We start from the raw sequence: 19,570 nt of genomic DNA on the forward strand, positions 1-19,570 counted from the left end.
AGGGTGAGTGGTGAGTGGAGAGGGAGATAGTGAGTGGTGAGCGTGAGTGGTGAGGGTGAATGGTGGTGGTGAGGGTGAGTGGTAAGCGTGAGTGGTGAGGGAGAGGGTGAGTGGTGAGTGGCGAGGCTGAATGGTCATGGTGAATGGTGAGTGTGAGTGGTGAGGGTTAGTGGTGATTGGTGATTGGTGAGTGGTGAGGGTGAGTGGTGAGGGTGAGTGGTGAGGGTGAGTGGTTAGGGGTGTGTGGTGGGGATGAGTGGTGAGGGTTAGTGGTGAGGGTGAGTGGTGAGGGTGAGTAGTTAGGGTTTATGGTGATGGTGAGTGGTGAGGATGAGTGGTGAGGGTGAGTGGTGAGGGTAAGTGGTGATGGTGAGTAGTGAGGTGAGTGGTGAGGGTGAGTGGTGAGGGTGAGTGGTGAGGGTGAGTGGTTAGGGGTGAGTGGTGGGGATGAGTGGTGAGGGTTAGTGGTGAGGGTGAGTGGTGAGGGTAAGTAGTTAGGGTTTATGGTGATGGTGAGTGGTGAGGGTGAGTGGTGAGGGTGAGTGGTGAGGGGTAAGTGGTGAGGGGTGAGGGTGAGTGGTGACGTTGAGTGGTGAGTAGTAAGGGTGAGTGGTGAGGGTGAGGGTAAGTGGTGAGGGTGAGTGGTGAGGGTTAGTGGTGAGGGTGAGTGGTTAAGGTTTATGGTGAGTGGTGAGGATGAGTGGTGAGGGTGAGTGGTGAGGGTGAGTGGTGAGGGTGAGTGGTTAGGGGTGAGTGGTGGGGATGAGTGGTGAGGATTAGTGGTGAGGGTGAGTGGTGAGGGTGAGTAGTTAGGGTTTATGGTGATGGTGAGTGGTGAGGATGAGTGGTGAGGGTGAGTGCTGAGTGGTGAGGGTGAGTGGTGAGAGATTCGTTAGTTTTGAGGGTGAGTGGTGAGGGTTAGTGGAGAGTGGTGATTGGTCAGTGGTGATTCGTCAGGATGAATGGTGAGTAGTGAGGGTGAGGTTGAGTGGTGAGGTTGAGTGGTGAGGGTGAGTGGTGAGGGTGAGTGGTGAGGGTGAATGGTGAGAGTGAGTGGTGAGTGGTGAGGGAGAGTGGTGAGGGTGAGTGGTGATGGTGAGGGGTGAGTGGTGAGGGTGAGGGGTGAGTGGTGAGGGGTGAGGGTGAGTGATGACGAAGAGTGGTGAGGTTGAGTGGTGAGTAGTAAGGGTGAGTGGTGATGGTGAGGGTTAGTGGTGAGGGTGAGTGGTGAGTGGTCAGTGGTGAGGGGTCAGGGTTAGTGGTGAGGGTGAGTGGTAATGGTGAGGGGTGAGTGGTGAGTGGTGAGGGTGAGTGGTGAGTGGTGACGGTGAGTGGTGAGGGAGAGTGGTGAGGGAGAGGGGTTAGGGTGAGTGTTGAGGGTGAATGGTGAGGGTGAGTGGTGAGGGTGAGTGGTGAGGTTGAGTGGTGAGGTTAAGTGGTGAGGGTGTGTGGTGAGGGTGAGTGGGGAGGGTGAGTGCTGAGGGTGTGGTGAGAGTGAGTGGTGAGGGTGAGTGGTGAGGGTGAGTGGTTAGGATTTGTGATGATGGTGAGTGGTGAGGGTGAGTGTTGATGTTGAGGGTGAGTGGTGAGGGTGTGTGGTGAATAGTAAGGGTGAGTGGTGAGAGTGAGTGGTGAGGGTAAGGGTGAGTGGTCAGTGGTGAGGTTGAGTGGTGAGTAGGAAGGGTGAGTGGTGAGTGGGGAGGGTGAATGCTCAGGGTTGAGGGTTAGTGGTGAGGTTGAGTGGTGAGTAGGAAGGGTGAGTGGGGAGGGTGAGTGGTCAGTGGTGAGGGGTCAGGGTTAGTGGTGAGGGTGAGTGGTGAGGGTGAGGGTTAGTGGTGAGGGGTTGGTGGTGGTGAGGGTGAGTGATGAGGGTGAGTGGTGAGGGTGAGTGGTGAGCGTGAGTGGTGAGGGTGAGTGGTGAGGGTGAGTGGTGATGGTGAGTAGTGACGGTGAGTGGTGAGGGTCAGTGGTGAAGGTGAGTGGTGAAGGTGATTAGTAAGTAGTGAGGATGACTGGTGAGTGGTGAGGGTGATTAGTGAGTGGTGAGGGTGATTAGTGAGTAGTGAGGGTGAGTGGTGAGGGTGAGTGGAGAGGGAGATAGTGAGTGGTGAGCGTGAGTGGTGAGGGTGAGTGGTGGTGGTGAGGGTGAGTGGTAAGCGTGAGTGGTGAGGGAGAGGGTGAGTGGTGAGTGGCGAGGCTGAATGGTCATGGTGAATGGTGAGAGTGAGTGGTGAGGGTTAGTGGTGATTGGTGATTGGTGAGTGGTGAGGGTGAGTGGTGAGGGTGAGTGGTGAGGGTGAGTGGTTAGGGGTGAGTGGTGGGGATGAGTGGTGAGGGTTAGTGGTGAGGGTGAGTGGTGAGGGTGAGTAGTTAGGGTTTATGGTGATGGTGAGTGGTGAGGATGAGTGGTGAGGGTGAGTGGTGAGGGTAAGTGGTGATGGTGAGTAGTGAGGTGAGTGGTGAGGGTGAGTGGTGAGGGTGAGTGGTGAAGGTGATTAGTAAGTAGTGAGGATGAGTGGTGAGTGGTGAGGGTGATTAGTGAGTAGTGAGGGTGAGTGGTGAGGGTGAGTGGAGAGGGAGAGAGTGAGTGGTGAGCGTGAGTGGTGAGGGTGAGTGGTGGTGGTGAGGGTGAGTGGTAAGCGTGAGTGGTGAGGGAGAGTGGTGAGTGGTGAGGCTGAATGGTCATGGTGAATGGTGAGAGTGAGTGGTGAGGGTTAGTGGTGATTGGTGATTGGTGAGTGGTGAGGGTGAGTGGTGAGGGTGAGTGGTGAGGGTGAGTGGTTAGGGTGAGTGGTGGGGATGAGTGGTGAGGGTTAGTGGTGAGGGTGGTGAGTGGTGAGGTTGAGTAGTTAGGGTTTATGGTGATGGTGAGTGGTGAGGATGAGTGGTGAGGGTGAGTGGTGAGGGGTGAGGCTGAATGGTCATGGTGAATGGTGAGAGTGAGTGGTGAGGGTTAGTGGTGATTGGTGATTGGTGAGTGGTGAGGGTGAGTGGTGAGGGTAAGTGGTGAGGGTGAGTGGTTAGGGTGAGTGGTGGGGATGAGTGGTGAGGGTTAGTGGTGAGGGTGGTGAGTGGTGAGGTTGAGTAGTTAGGGTTTATGGTGATGGTGAGTGGTGAGGATGAGTGGTGAGGGTAAGTGGTGAGGGTAAGTGGTGATGGTGAGTAGTGAGGTGAGTGGTGAGGGTGAGTGGTGAGGGTGAGTGGTGAATGGTGAGGGTAAGTGGTGATGGTGAGTAGTGAGGGTGAGTGGTTAGGGGTGAGTGGTGCGGATGAGTGGTGAGGGTGAGTGGTGAAGGTCAGTGGTGAAGGTGAGTGGTGAAGGTGATTAGTAAGTAGTGAGGATGAGTGGTGAGTGGTGAGGGTGATTAGTGAGTAGTGAGGGTGAGTGGTGAGGGTGAGTGGAGAGGGAGAGAGTGAGTGGTGAGCGTGAGTGGTGAGGGTGAGTGGTGGTGGTGAGGGTGAGTGGTAAGTGTGAGTGGTGAGGGAGAGGGTGAGTGGTGAGGGTGAGTGGTGAGTGGTGAGGCTGAATGGTCAGGGTGAATGGTGAGAGTGAGTGGTGAGTGGTGAGGCTGAATGGTCATGGTGAATGGTGAGAGTGAGTGGTGAGGGTTAGTGGCGATTGGTGAGTGGTGAGGGTAAGTGGTGAGGGTGAGTGGTGAGGGTGAGGGAGATTGGTGAGGGAGATTGGTGAGTGGTGAGTTGTGATGGTGAATGGTGAGGGTGAGTAGTGAGTGGGAGTGGTGAGGATGAGTGGTGAGTGTGAGTTGTGAGTGGTGAAAGGTATTGTCAAAGCCCACCGGGCTTTGACAATACCTTAGTAGCTGTGTATATATGTAAGGTTATTAATAAAGCTATTTTTCACCCGGGCAACGCCGGGTACTTCTGCTAGTTATATATAAAAGTCTCCGCGCGCTCGCACTTGCGGAGGATTTGGCTCTCGGACGGTGGGGTTTAAGACCGAAATCATTTCCCAGGCCCTAAGCCCCGTGGTGGGAATAGGCTATTCCGTTTTCCCGTCCGTAAACTTTAAAGTAGTTTAATTAACACATTTGTGCCGTTTCTATTATTCATTATTTACTTATTGCGCGACATCGACCGTACCAAGTGACGCCAATTGCGTGGGGGGGGGGGGGCAGACCCTGCCAAGTGATGCGCGTTCGCTCCAGCTCACGGGAGACATTTTCTTTTACGCGTTTTACAGTCAACACGTACACACATAACTCTGCGGATATTTATTCACAGTGTCATGTCCTCTTCACCCCCCCCCCCCCACCAACACGATGCGTTCAGTTTATACTACAGACTCCGTAGATAATATTTTACTGCTTACATACCATTATTCTTGCATGGGCGCCGGATGTTGGAGAGGGGGTAGCGGCCCAGCCCCTAGCCTGGCAACGTGCCAACTCCGCGCCTCGCCAATGTAGGCCAGGACGGGGGCTACGCATCGCACAAGGCCTCAACACGCCTATGCTAAGTACAATTTTCCTTGCTTCTTACGCTAACAACTCAAGTCCATTGTTTATTATTGTTAAACACATTAGTTGACAAACATTACAATAATAATGTCTGTGTGCAGATAAAAACTCAGCTTCATTGTTTACCATTATGAAACAAGTTCACAGATGTTACAACAATTATGTTTGCGTGAAGATAACAACTCAGGTTCATTGTTTACCATTATGAAACGAGTTGACATGTTACAATAATTATGTTTGTGTACAGAAAACTCTTTTTGGATTTTTGGGTTCCTCAATTTCCCATTTTTTTGCTGCGCTTTTATAACGCTGCCACTGTCTACTGCCAGTCTGTGATTTCTGCTTATTTCTTAAATGCATTTTTGTTGTTTCCATCGCTCACGTCACGCTATTTACTCATACGTAGTACTGCGATACTGATAGCTGTGCCATCATCGGGGATTGCTGTGCCCGTCGATGTGTGTGTGTGAGTCCATGTGTGTGTCTGAGTCCATATGTGTGTGCGTGTAGAGCCATGCGTGTCTTTAACTCCATGTGAGTCTTTTTCGAACGGACAACGTCAAAGTGTTTATGTGTGTGTGTTAGTCCATATGTGTGTGTCAGTCGATCTGTGTGCGTGTACGTCGATGTGTATGTCAGTCCATATGTGTGTGTTAGTCCACATGTGTGTGTAAGTCTATACATGTGTGTGTCACTCGATGTGTGTGTGTAAGTCAATGCGTCTGTGTGTGAGTCCATATGTGTGTGTTAATCCATGTCTGTGTATCTAAAGTAGATATCTGTGTGTCACAGTCCATATGTGTATGTGTGTATGTCAGTCTATGTATGTGTAAGTTCATGTGTGTGTGTCTTAGTCCATATGTGTGTGTGTGTACGTACATATGTGTGTTCTTGGTTCTTTCGGTAAAGTCACGTAGAAGGAAAGTAGTAAAATAATAAAAATAAAACATAATCAAATAATTCGCATGACGTTTCGGCCACAACGCAAACAGCCGTCTTCAGGTGGAGAACAGGTCTGTCGAGAAGGCAGAGTCTCGACAGACCTGTTCTCCACCTGAAGACGGCTGTTTGCGTTGTGGCCGAAACGTCGTGAGAATTATTTTATTGTTTTATTTTTATAATTTTATTATTTTCCTTCTACGTGACTTTACCGAAAGAACCAAGAAGATGAATCCCTGCAGTCACGAAAGCTTTAAATCGAAATCCATTAACTTACTCTCACTGTAGAACAAGGGGAGATCATACAAACTACACTCACTGTAGAACAGGGGTAGAATATCTTCTTGGTTCTTTCGGTAAAGTCACGTAGAAGGGAAATAATAAAATAATAAAAATAAAACATAATAAAATACAATTCTCACGACGTTTCGGCCACAACGCAAGCAGCCGTCCTCAGGTGAAGAACAGGTCTGTCGGAAAGACAGCGTCTGCATGAGCACCACCAAGCTTGGCAGCGTATATTTAAGCTGGGTTAGAGGGGGAAGGGCGCCTTGACAAAGGAATTTGCATATGAAGATGAATTTAGCATATTCATGGTAAATGCAGATATGGGATTAGTCACTACTTGTGAAATGCGTGGGAGGTGGGGGGGGTCTCAAAGCCATATTATGCCCGTGCATTATGTAGGATTAGCAGCAACAAAGGGAGGAAGTAGCAGTAATAAAGGGAAGGAATTTTTAATAGTGTAGAGGTGTTACGGATGGCAAACAAACATACTGGGCGTGGTGATGACCGTACGCGAGGAGATGCTTACATCCACGCCCGCACCGTTTAGCCTGGGGGGCTAACACGGCGCTGGGATCCCCCACGGCCCCACCCCTCAGGGGGGGAATTGCTATATAAGGCGGTGAGCCGGAGGGCTCGGGGTTCAGTGTTCAGCTTAAACCAGTGAAGCAAGAAGACCAGCTAGATAGGCCCTGGGACTCCCCTGGATCGCTGTCCTTCTCAGGACCGACCAGGGCAAGCCAGTGGCATGGCCCCGAGAGCCCAGAGCTGATGTTCTTCTAAGAGCCGGTCTGGTGACTCAGGGTGCCGTGATCCCAGCTTAACCAGAGCTGGGTCAGCTAGCCTCCCCTAGCCCTGTAGTAGAGGACCTGGGAGTAGGCTAGCCGGGGTAGAGATAGAGGGATCTCCCTGTTAGACGGGTGAAGGGGCCGATACCCCTTCGAGTGTTGTATATCTCGGCCTGTAATACAAATGTGTTTAATAAATAAGTGTGCCTCCGACTACGTCGTCCAAGTCTCCTTGAACCATACTACAATAGTAAGGTGCTGCAGCAGCCAGACCACCACGTAAAAAAACTAAAATATAAACTACATCAATATCATCAGTATACTAAATATACTCTCCAATATTCTGAGCTACTAACAGTAAGTCATACATTACAATTGTCGCAAATAATATAATATGCCTCCAGCTAAACTTTTTCCTTACATCACACGGATCTACCCCGTACGGGTAGAATATACAAACTCCACTCACTTCCTCTTACTATGTAGAACAGGGGTAGATCATACAAACTCAACTCACACACTCTTACTACAGAACAGGGGGAAATCATACAAGCTCCATTCACTCAATCATATTCTGCAAAATGGGGAGAGAAAATAAACTCCACTCACTCTGTAGAACTGGGGAAGATCATACAATCTCCACTGTGAATCTTTATAAGACAGAGAAGTTACAAACTCTACTCATTCAATCTCACTCTGCAGAACAGGGGGAGATCATACAAACTGCACTCACTCACCTTCTGTAGAACTGGTTGACTTGGGCGATATTGGGATTGGGAGAGGATGGGCAGCACTTGTCGGGAGCGCATCAGCAGTCGGCCATTGCTATTGTGGTTCGTGAAAGAAAGATGAGGCGAGTAGTCTTTCTAGCTGATGAAACTGAGTGTGCCGGACTGCTTTGCATTGTACACCATGTTTAGGTCGTGCATGGAGAACCAATCTGACAGTTGTCCTTGTGCAGTGTTGTTGTTAGAATACCCCCACATGTAGTGTTGGCTGTTGAAGTCGTCAATGTTGACGGTTGGGGGCACTGAAGACTGCATTGCATATCGGGCCAGAGGTCATTTGGTGGCTTGTAAAAATGTGTGATGATCAGCTTCCCTCGCATTAGCTTTCCCATTGAGAAACTTCATTTAACAGGAAGACCAGTTGAAGGTTGCTGTCTCCCTCCCAGAGACCGTGACAAAGACGCAGATACAGAGTTAGACAAACACCGAGATAGATTCAGACACACAGAAAAAGTGATACAGGGAGACACTGAGACAGCGAGACGGAGAGGCACATCAACGTTGTGATACAGATACACAAAGACAGAGAGACAGCAAACAGGGAGACAGAGCCACGCAGGAAGACATGGAGAGACCCAGGTAGATACGCAGAGCACAGGAAGACATGGAGAAACAGACACACACAGGGAAGCACCAGGATACACAGAGACAAACAGGGATATGGGGAGAGACAGAGTGATAGTGATCCCAGTAACAGGATATATAGGAGCAACAGAGGACAGTGATCAGCAAGGTCCAGGATATCAAATCGAACTCGAACTTGTGACAATGAGTCCCAGTGTGAAAACGAACCGTAGTAATTGTGTACAATGTTTATTAGGTTTATTAGGCTAACTCTGTTAACCTCGGAACCATGATCCTGTGGGACATGGAGCGGGGAATCCCAGGAATATAGATACAAAGCAGCTTATCACGTTGCTGCATTGTCAGCATAACGATAGACACTTGGCTGAATATATCAGGTTTTCAGGCGTTCGTAGCCACTGCGTGCTTCCAGTCGTATGCGTTGAGACATCGTGACTCCCCTTGGCAGATTCCATACACCCCCTGCTCACACGCATCCATGACTTTCCACCCTGGGCCTGTTCTGCTCACGCTGTGCCCTGGCTACTCGTGTTCTTCAGAGCGAGAAACCACAGACTGGACCTCTGTGGGACTGGCATGGCAGGTACGTACAACCGTGCGGGCGTGTTGTGGTAAATCGTTAGTTGTGTTATTTCCCTTTGTTACTCCGATGCGCCTGGCCATTCAGGATTAGGGATGCCCCAACTATCAGACTGAGTGGTGGTGGTGTTGGAGTTAATAAAAAAGGGTTATTGCATCTAGGGTGAGTGCCGGATGGACCATGTTAGTAGAATAAAAGGGGGAGACATACACCTCCACTACATCTGTGTATCTGTGTCTCTGTGCATCTGTCTGTATTTCTGTCTTTGTGATTCTGTCTGTCTGTTTTTGTGTCTCTGTTTAAGCGTTTGTATATTTGTTTCTTCGTATTTTTTGCGGTGTTTCTTTGACTGTATGTTTCTGTACCTTTGTTTCTGTCTTTGTCTCTGTGTCACCGTGTTTTTGTTTGTGTCTTCGTGTTTCTGTGTCTGTGTCTCTCTCTTGCACTGAGTGTTCTGCAATCTTTTCACGTGAGGGAAGCTACCCCCTCTCCATCTGAAAACGTCATCATCCAATTAACTCAACATGTCATAAATAATAGCGTAGCATGTGAGGCTTAGACTGGATTAAAATATACAATAGGCACAATAGGCGACGTTTTTGGAAATGGACTTCCCTTCTTTTCATAGCACATGCACAGAGAAGCCAGGAGAGAGGCAGATTGGATGCTAAGAGCTGGAGGCTGCATTGGTTTACACCATGGGCCTGGGGCCCGATGAGAATCACATTTCACACGAGTTTGAACGTTCAGGTTCTCATCAGCGGCAGAGTCAGGCTCGATTGAGCCTGATGAAGGTGAATCTGCTGCTGATGAGACAATGAAAGTCAAAACCGGTCCCGAGTATTGCTGGAACTGAAAAAAATGGTTCAAGCAAGCCTGACTCTTGGTGAGACACTGAATGTTAAAACCGGGCCAGAGTTTTACTTGTGTAGAGTAGTAAATAATGACGTTACGTCACGCTCGCCCTCCGGTGCAGTGACCTCAGAGAGTGACGTCATGCACGGCGGGTGGGACGGTGACGTCATGTCCCCCGGGGATATTTAGGGTCGGACCCGTGACGTGTTACGGGGAGCCAGGAACGTGGGAAGTTGAAGTTGGGACCGAGGGTATGGGGAAATTAGCACCAGGCTAGGGTAGCCTGTGTGAGTGCTAGCCCCTGTACCCTTCCCCTGGGGTGTGGACTGTAGGCAGAGAGCGTGCAGTACACGGAGTCGTGTGTGAAGAAAAGTCCTTAATAAAACAACTGGCGCAAGCCCTTACCGGAAGCTCTGTCTCTGTGTGGTTCTACAAGATTCTCTGGGTGTCAAGATTAACCACACAACACTTGTAAGAACAAATGGTTAAAGTGAGCCAGAGGCCCTCTGATGCTTTGTCTTCATCGGCCTTGATAGCAAGCTGAGTGTTACAGAGTATCAGAGGAGGTGGGAGTGTGCGTATTTGCCTTTTCGGAGTGGGTGGAATGCTAAGTTTACCAAACTAAAGTGAGTATCCATCGCCCTGCATGAACATAAAGGGCTGTTTGATTCTGCCCACGTATGTATGTTGAACTTCTTTTGAAGCATACGTAGCCAACCGTACTAATTGGAGGTCCACGTGTGGACATAAAAGCCATCACCATCTTAACCACACGTTCATGGCGTTGCGTGAGGCTTCTAGGCTTCATGATTGCATTGTGTAGCTGATAGAGGTTCTTGAGAGGGACCTGGGGCCTAAAGGTGCGGTAGAGGGAACGGACACTGTTGGACCAGAGGAAAAACTGCACCACGTGGTGTGTGTAAACACGTCATAGTGGTAGTCAAGTTGGGAGGCTGAGTTGATTAATTGCAAGGGCCCTTAATCAGACCATGCCGATAGTGACTCATCGGGGCCACTGCGCATCAGCGTCCACATCGAGTGGAACTGTTCTATGCATGACGAGGAGGCACAAGTCCCACCGTGGGTCTCAACGGGGAGTCGGTGAAGCCCAGACCCAAACCCCCCTCCCCCCGCTCATGTGAACTCCGAGTTGCATGACATACAGACGAGTTTGAGTCGACGTTACCAATATTAGATTTTTTATTACGTCTTTTAAACCAACAATGATAATTATACAACTATGAATAAGATTAATCTTAACTGTTAACAGGTGGCCTTGGTACTTGCCCTTTTTGGCTTCATCTGTTATATCACCAGGCCACCTCAGCTCTCAAATGCTGGTTCAGCTATGCCCTTCCATGTCCTGGAAACCGTGGCGAGGTCATCCTCTGAGGACTGCCCGGATGAAAACCAGGATGGCAGGGCCCAGCGTAGGGCTAACTACACTAATGAGCTAGTCCCATGTGTATGGCGTGTGTAGTGTATAGTGTGTACAGTCAGTTCTGCTATAACGTGTGTTTTGATCACGCTAATAATGTATTAAGGAACACATTCTTTTTATAACGCGATTGAGTGAACAGAACTGCGCCGTGCGAGTAGAAATAAGCGGTTGTATGGCTGCCTCGGCATAACATCACGATGCAAGGCGCTTCTAGATGCTACCCATGCACCTCAGTCTTTGTTCAGCCTACATACGCATCTCGTGTGTCATCGCAGACTGTGTTTTACTCTATACAGTATTGCTGTATTTGTCTCGCTTTATCATGCAACTTTGTTGATTTTTTTATTACAATGCAATATTAATGAATTAATTAACCAAGTTTCTTTCAAATATTCTGTGTTTATCATGTTGTTAGTAACTTTATTTGCTAATATAAAAAAATTAAACATTATAAAGTACGTTTTTTGGGTGAAAAAGGTGTAACTTTTGATGCTATGGAAACAAATCAAGCCTTTAACATGTCTTTCCTATGCTTGCTTAATAACTAAATTACAGTCAACCCTTCTGCATCACGGCATTCCCCATCGCGGTTTCAATATATCGCGGGGTCGGCATAAGAAATTAAATGGGAATTTTTGGGGAGTTTTTGGGAGTTTTGCGAAAGCCACAGATGACATGCGAAGCTCAGCAGACGACACAAAAAGTTTAGTAACTCATAAATGCATAAAATATATGTACAGTACTGTATAACATTAATCTATTGTATCTTTTAATACCATAAATATACACAATACATTTTTTTACGTTACATTTTGTAAAAAGTTAAAGTTTTCTAAAAGAACGCAAAAGCCATCAGACGACACGCAAAGGCTGAACATGTAGAGAACTTAAAAAGTTTAGTAACTGGAGGTGCTCGCTTCGCTCGCCAAGGGGACCAAACATTTTATGCGGGTTTTCCAGATCGCGGGGGGCCTGCACCCCTAATCCCCGCGATGTGTAAGGGTCGACTGTACTTGCTTTATTACCAAATTACTTAATGACCGTATTCATGGAACCAATTACCGTCGTTAAGAGCGGTTTTATTGTATTTATGTGGGGTTAAAAAACTCAGTAGATGGGATCCGGAAGTTGCTCATGTATTCGTTTAGACGAGCGTGTGTGTGTATACGGTGTGTGGAATGTGTATACGGTGTGTGGAATGTGTACACGCCCAGGATGAGCATTACGGTCGCATGCGGTGCTTTTCTTAAAGCCACGGAAGAATGAGCATACGGCCCTGTACGCACGAACCAGATGTGACTGCTTCTTCTCTTTCTGCAGGGGCTCACCCCACTGTCTCGTCTCCTCCTTGGCGGATGCCTCTGAGTGGATTGATGTGTCCACAAGAGGCACACACGGACTCGGCACTTCCTCATCCCTCGGCACTTCCTCATCCCTCGGCATTTCCTCATCCCTCGGCATTTCCTCATCCCTCGGCATTTCCTCATCCCTCAGCCAGCTGTGCGCCAGTGCCTCTGCTGGTGTCATCCGCAGAGCTGGATCCCATCTGTTGAGACACAGAAATATGTGGCACACGTGGTAAGGGTGATAATGATGTAAGGATTTATGTGCATTTATTTCTCTCACTGTATCCATTAACTTAAGTGTGTATGTTAAACTTCTTTCGCACCGTACATAGCCAATTGCAGGTGCGGGTGAAGGACAACAAACTACATTCAATACTGAGTTATAAAAAGATGTAATTTTCAATCTAGAGTTAAAAGTTAATTTCCCAGTGATATTGTGACTCATTTGTGGTAAGCACTTTGTGTGTAATGAGTGCGACCTTAAAATGTATTCGTTCAGCAAATGTAATCTAATGCAGCTCCGTGAACACTGGACGGACATGGTTGAATCTTGCAAAAAAAGTTGTACATGCTGCAGCTTCCTAATGCTTTTTCCAGACGTCCCGTAGACTAGTGAGTTGCAATAATCGAATACACCACGATGTTGGCTATGTCATGACTCAATAGTGGCTGATTGTGTCATAGAGCCCCGATTTAAAAAAATTGCAGGACCTGACTATATATATAAAAAAAGAGAAGCAGAAATCCTCCACTATTGGTGATGACTGTCAGATGAACCTTCTGTTCTCCCCACTGTGCTACCTTGATGTATTTGTCCCCCTGGTGCTCCACTCATTGTGAACATCGCTCCACCACCCTCAATTGTTATTGGAGGGCCAATGCTTCCAACTGCCCAGTAGCCTGGCATTGCCCAGTGGCATCCTTCACGAGCCCCCTCCACATAGATGATATACATATATCGATATATGTTCCTTTTAAGGGCTTTTCTGTAAGGGTATGTGAGTCTATGGGTCTCTATAAGTGTAGAGACCATATGAGTGTATGAGTCTGGGTCTTTATATGTGTAAGGACCATGTCAGTACACGTGAGTCTATTGGTCTATTTGTAAATGTATGGCTGATGTAAGTGTATGCAAGTTTGTGGGTCTCTATGTAAGTGTGTGGACATTAAGGGCCTTCATGATGGTGGCCAACCTCAGGTAAAGCTACGTGGCCAGAAGTCAGAGCCATTCCCTGTTTACCTTGGGGTGCGCGAAAGGGATGTCCTCTGCATCCCACATTATTTAACATCTTTTCGTCCATGTAGTTTGTAGAGCCTTTGATGGCTGTACCAGAGAAATTTCCATCTGGTACAGAGATAATGGAAGACTGGGTGGGGTCGAGTAATGGCTCGCTATTGGTCAACCATGTAATGTATGCTGATCTGGTGATTGCTGCTCACTCAGAGGAGGAGTTGGAAGCACTACTGCTGAACCTGGAGATTGCCACTCAGAGGTGGGGCCTCACCATCAGCCCCACCAACACTAAGCACCTGCATGGGTATTTTGTACCATCAAACACTCCACCCCCCCATACCTGGCCAGTGTGCTTATGACCAGCTCCGGTTCGACAGCAGAGGTCTTACTGAATCAGCAGTTGGGCGTCGTTTTTTTATCGGCTGAGCAATGCTGTGTGGAAGCTATCTGGTTTGTCGCTCCACACGAAGCTTCAGATCTTCTCGGGCACAGTCATGCCCTCTCTTCTCTATGCTTGTGAAACGTGGACCCCTCTAAAGGAATATCTGTGCCTGTTATAAACGTTTAGGCTGGCCTTCCTTCGATCCATCCTAGGTTTATCCAGGCTGGATTGTGTGAGGAGCTCACACATTCTTGAAAGATTTGGACACATTCCCATCAGTGAGCTCCTCCGACAGGTAAGGCTGCATTGGCTGGGTCATGTAGCCCGCATGCCCAGCCACCGCATACCCAAGCAGCTTCTGTTTGGTTGCATCGAGGGGGATAAATTGGCACGACACGGGCTGGAGAAGAGATGGACTGCTGCGGTACGGGAGGATGTGGAGCTGAGTTGACTTGCCGAAGACTGCTACCTGCAGTGTCAAGATCGGCCTCTGGAGGAGGCTCATGAAGGACGCTACTGGGCAGGTGGAGACAGCCGCCCTCGGAGGGCAGAGGAGTGATGCGCACAACACTTAGTGGAGCGCCAGGCGGCTAAAATTCAGTAAGTTGGCACAGTAGGAGGTACAGTGGTGCATGTGTCAGTCATTTCAATCAGCCAAACCATGGCACCCGCTGGCTATGTCCCATGACCTACAGTCAGCGAGCCTTCGGCACTCCACGTCTCAAAGTGCACCTAGCCTGGCACAAGCGCCATGGTCACATCACCATCACTTAGGGGCAAATGGCGGTATTGGTATGGACCATGTGAGTGTATGAGAGTCTATAGGTCTCTCTATACACGTGTAGTGTAATAACGCGGGCTGCTGACAAGAAAGCGGTACTGGCAGCAGGGGGCAGTGCACACGTCAGCAGCGGGAGATCTAAAAAGAAGCCCAGGAAGAAATCGATCTGGAAGCCTGAGAACCCACAGCTGGTCGTGTTTGTTGATGGCCGGAAAGAGGATGCGCCCGGTAGCCAACTCGGCCACTGTACACCCCAGCCCCCACATGTCAATTGGGAAAGATGACATGCGGCCCAGGTATGCCTCTGAGGCAAGGTACGCGGGGGAACCAAAAATCTGTGAACCTGTGAATTACAAAATACAAACATAACCAATATAGCCTTTAACAGCAACACACAGGCACGAAAAAACATGTATACAAACACATGTACTCACCCATAGGTCTAGACACATGCACACACAGGTGAAGAGACGCAAACACATGTGCACACACACAAAACGTCCCCATATAGCCTTTAACAAATTTATCTGGCATTTGCTTTTAGCGAGCACCTATGAAGGCCTGAACAACACACACGAAGATGGGTGGCCAGCACCACGCCCAGCCACCTTTGTCTTCTAAACTGGTGGTGCCTAGACACCGCACATGGTACTCATTTATGGCTGAGTCGACCTAGGGGAGGCCCAGGACTGGTTCAGATATTCATGAACGCAAATTTTACTACAGTCACCAGGATTGTAGTGCTGTCGACTAACCCCAACACTACGGTTCCTCACTGCATAAACCAAGAAAAGTTCCCCCGTGTAGCCTTAGACATTGTTGGGGCAGGTGCAATTAGCGATTGTCGCTGTGACTGACGCTTGGCAAGAGCGCGCCACCTCTTCTGATTCCCCTGTTTAATCTGTATTGTGGTACATGATCGATCCACTGCTGGTTGAATTCTATCAACATAACCTGTGTGTGAATCCCTTCTGCCTCTCTTCTAGAACAACATCATGGTCAAAGACACCGTGGCTGGCACCATTAGGGGCATGGATTTTAAGACCAGCTTTACTGTGGGAAGTCAACGTGAGTGACCTCATCTGCGTGTGCCCAGCCACCGCATCCCCAAGCAGCTTTTGATCAGCCAGATAGATAGGGCTAAACGGGCATTGCACGGGCTAGAGAACATATTGACTGATGTGGTACAGAAGGATGTGGAGCTGATTGAACTTGCCAATGACTGGTACCAGCAGTGTCAAGATCAGCCTCTATGGAGGAGGCTTGTGAGGGACCCTGCTGGGTAGTTGGAGGCAGTTTCCCTCACAGCATTGAGCGGAGCACCGGGCGGCTTAAATGTAATGAGGTGGCACAGTGGAGAACACAGTTGGTGCATCTGCCAGTTATCTCAGTCAACCCATGGGACCTGGGTCTGTTCGGTGACCACCTACCAGTGGGCCTTCGACACTTCACGTCTTACAAGTACACCTAGCATGGCACAAGCACCATGTTGACGTCACCACCACTTCGTGGTGAATGGCGGTTGTTGTAAATGTGCATACCTATGTCTGTCTGTGTATGTGTTTGAGTGTCTGCGTGTGTCCGTTGTGTATGGGGTCTATGTCTGTCTTTGTGTGAGTGTCTGTGTGTGGGCATCTGTGTATGAGCATCTGTGTATGCGTATCTATGTGACTGCATGTGTGATGACGATGCTGTTAAAGGCTAAGCGAGCACAGTGCATGTATTTTTTGTTGTTGTGATTGTGCAGCCAGACACGGTGATGCCCTGCCATACATAGCTCCGGAGATGTTGCTGGGCTATGATTTATCCTGCACTGCCGACATTTGGTCACTGGGCTGCATGGTAGCAGAGATGGCCACTGGAAAGCAATTATTCCAGCCCAACAACGAAGACGATTTTCTTCTGTCCTGCATGGAGGTATTTCGCACAATGTCCGCTCGTGGGTTAGGGGGGGCCGTATGGTGATTTGGCGAATTATAGCTGTTTGTGCTGTGTGCGTGTTTACACGTGCGTGTGTGTGTACATGTGTATCTTGTACATGTGTGTACACGGTAGTGTAGCGGTTAACACGGTGCGCTACGAACCTGGAGACCCAAGTTCTATTCTGGCTCTCAGCCAACATGTGACGATTATCTGAACCGGTCGTGGGCCTCCCCTAGGTCGACTCGGATTCCAATGAGTACCTGGTGCAGTGTAAACATCACCACTAGGGAGAAAAAGGCGGTCAGGAGTGGTGTTGGCCACCCACCCCCCTCGGGTGGCGTGTCAGCCTTCAGAGGTGCTCCTCGCTAACATCACTTGCCCCAAGTCTGTTTAGGTTATACCGGGGATCTTTGTCTTGTACATGTGTGTACACGTGTTTGTCTTGTCTATGTGTGTGACCAAAAGTATGTTAAAGCTATATGGGGGATATTTGTCTTTGCCTTTGTGTATAGAATGTGTGGTGCAGTAGTTAGTGCACCGCGCTGTGCTACAAACCCCAGCAGAGAACCCGAGTTTGATTCCCACTCATGGCCACTGCCACCACCAGCACCGGTGGCAGCAATTGATCCTCATGGTGGTACACCAGGGTATCAAATAATACAAAATGGCCGAGGCAATTAAATATTTTATTTCTGGGACACTTTTTTTTCCAGGGGTGTACTTAACTCCGCGACTGGGGTACCAATCAATGTGAAATCAGTGTTACTCCGCGATGTCGAAACACCAAATATTAGCATTAAAAAATCCGTTTTCGAAAAATTAAACTTTTAAGAGTGCATTGTGTACAGCTCGTTGAGATGAGTCGATTACTGCATCGCCTACCATCACCAGACTAAAAATGACTGCATCACGGACATTATGCGAGAGCCGAGGAGCTATGGTACCCTGGGGTACCGCCCTGAGGTTCAATTATCAGAACTGGTCCCGAGGCCTCTCCTAGATCAACTCTGCTTCAAATAAGTACCTAGTTTGGTGTGTGACGTACCTGGGGCGATGTGATCAACCATGCCCTCGTGTGCCACAGTTCCAGCCTCAATACATGCTGCTACTTGCTTACAGCACTTGCCCCAACAGTCTACTGAGGGTTTATGATTGACCTCTGTCTTTGTCTGAACCGTGTGCAGAGGCTGGGTGTGCCCCCAAGAAACTTCATACATGCCGCTCCTTACGGATTGATATACTTTGGTAAGTTAAAAGGGGTGGCTTGGGGCTGTTATTGCGTAATTCCAACGGAGTGATGTGTTTTTTTTCCGAGTAGAAGGGTTGGTAGGTGGATGGGTAGATGGATGGGTAGGCGTGTGCGTGGGTGTGAGGGGGTGGCGGGGATAAGTTGCAAAACAACACCCTACCTCAAAGGTGGTGCCGGTCGGTAACGCTGTGGTAAGCAATGCCAAGGGAGAGAAGGTCAATTTCAACATGCAATTCCCCTCATGGGGCTTGTAGCCACCGCTGAGGCCAATGGGTGCGAGAGGCTGGTAACCCCTCCACCTTAAATTTAATTACCACAGCCAGTCATCTCAATCAGTCAACCCATGGTACCGGAGTCTGTCCCATGACCTCCTGCCAGTGAGCTTTTGACACTTCAGGTGGCCTTAAAGTGCACATAGCCTGGTACAAGCGCCATGGTGATGTCACTGCCACTTAGTGGCAAATGGCGGTTATTGTTGTTGAGTAGGCCGTGGGGGGATGGTTAGGTGAGTGGGTTGGCGAGTGGGTGGGTGGATAGGTGGGTGAGTGATGTGGTTTGTAACTATGTATATCTCTCTCTTCCGCTGTGCATGGCCCCTACAGGTGGTTGGAAGAAACCATGTGGTACGTCTGGGTCACGTCGTCACCGCTGAGCCATATCACAAGAGGTGGAGCTGATGTGGTACAGGAGGATGTGGAACTGAGTGAACCTGCCGATGACCTGTGCCAGCAGTGTCAAGATCGGTGTCTGTGGAGGCCCATGAAAGATGGGCAGTGGCAGGCTAAGTGCATTTTTAGGCTACTGGGCAGTGGAGTACTCCCCGCTGCTGGTGAAAATTCCTGGACCTCGTGGAAGAAGGGAAGAAACGTAAATCCTTGAAACGTGCCTCTCACCACGTGTGCCCCCGCGTGCCTCTCAACAGATGGGATCCAAATCTTCGGATGACTCCCACTCAGGCGCTCGCACACAGTTGGCTTCAGGGCATGGCCGAGGTCCATGATCAAGGGGCAGCCACGGCCACAACCAGCACCACCATTACCACCGCTACCACCACCGCTGCTAGCAGTGTGCAGGGCCTGATAGCGCTGAGATCCAGAGAAGAGGGCTCCGGAGAATACGATGCAAAGTCTGGAGCCCCGCTGAGCCACGGTAAGCAACTCTGCATGTGTCCTGTGTATGTGTTTATTATTTTTTATCGTTATTACTATGCTTGTTTATCCAGAATGAACATCATTGAGTCTCAAGACAAAATATTCAAGAGGGCCCTGCCAAGTTTTGTTCGCAGTAGGGAACAAAGTTGCTGTGTGTGATCCCAATTGAGTGCTTTAGAGGTCGATTTTGATCCAAGACCAGTGGTATTGTATTTGTGGGTTCAGTTTCGGGGAAGGAGCTGCTGAACCCAGAGGAAACCCATGCAGAACGGGGGGAGAACCCAAGTGCATTCCAGCCTACCCCACGTGTACATTCATCTGTAGACCGATTTATTTTCCATAATTGGTTTGTGAGTGAGCCCACAGAACCATGCGGCCAAATCTTCACCATCTAACCCTTCATTCACCGTAAAATGCGTTGAGGTGCGAGATGTGATATGCAAGTGCCTCATTGCGTTGTAAAGCACTCTGAGATGCCATCGAAGTCAAGATGGGCAGCTTTATCTAACACGAATCACCATCAGATATTTTTACAACAATCGTGCATGGGTGATGCGGCCCAGCGGCAGCACTCTTGATGGTTATTACTGCCATGACAGGATGTCAATACATGATGCACCCTCTCCTTTGCAGTGGATGTTGAAGATCTCCCCTAAGTTCGTTCAAAACGAGTAGGCCATTGTGTGCCAGGGGTCATATTTGTATATCATGAAAACAAAAAGAAATCATGACAAATTACTTAGTTGTATTTACAAAGCAACGCTG

The 19,570-nt window shown here is 48.9% G+C and overlaps 1 long non-coding RNA gene across 1 annotated transcript; it reads left to right on the plus strand.

Annotated features, from left to right (window-relative positions):
- Positions 1–16,156: 16,156 nt before the first annotated feature.
- On the plus strand, positions 16,157–18,387 carry LOC144952758 (uncharacterized). The gene is made up of 3 exons (XR_013640683.1): positions 16,157–16,399; positions 17,590–17,650; positions 18,257–18,387. It is a non-coding gene; the product is annotated as an uncharacterized LOC144952758 (long non-coding RNA).
- The last annotated feature ends 1,183 nt before the right edge of the window (positions 18,388–19,570 follow it).

Source organism: Lampetra fluviatilis, chromosome 69 (genome assembly GCF_964198595.1).
Source record: "Lampetra fluviatilis chromosome 69, kcLamFluv1.1, whole genome shotgun sequence".
NCBI classification, from domain to species: Eukaryota; Metazoa; Chordata; class Hyperoartia; order Petromyzontiformes; family Petromyzontidae; genus Lampetra; species Lampetra fluviatilis.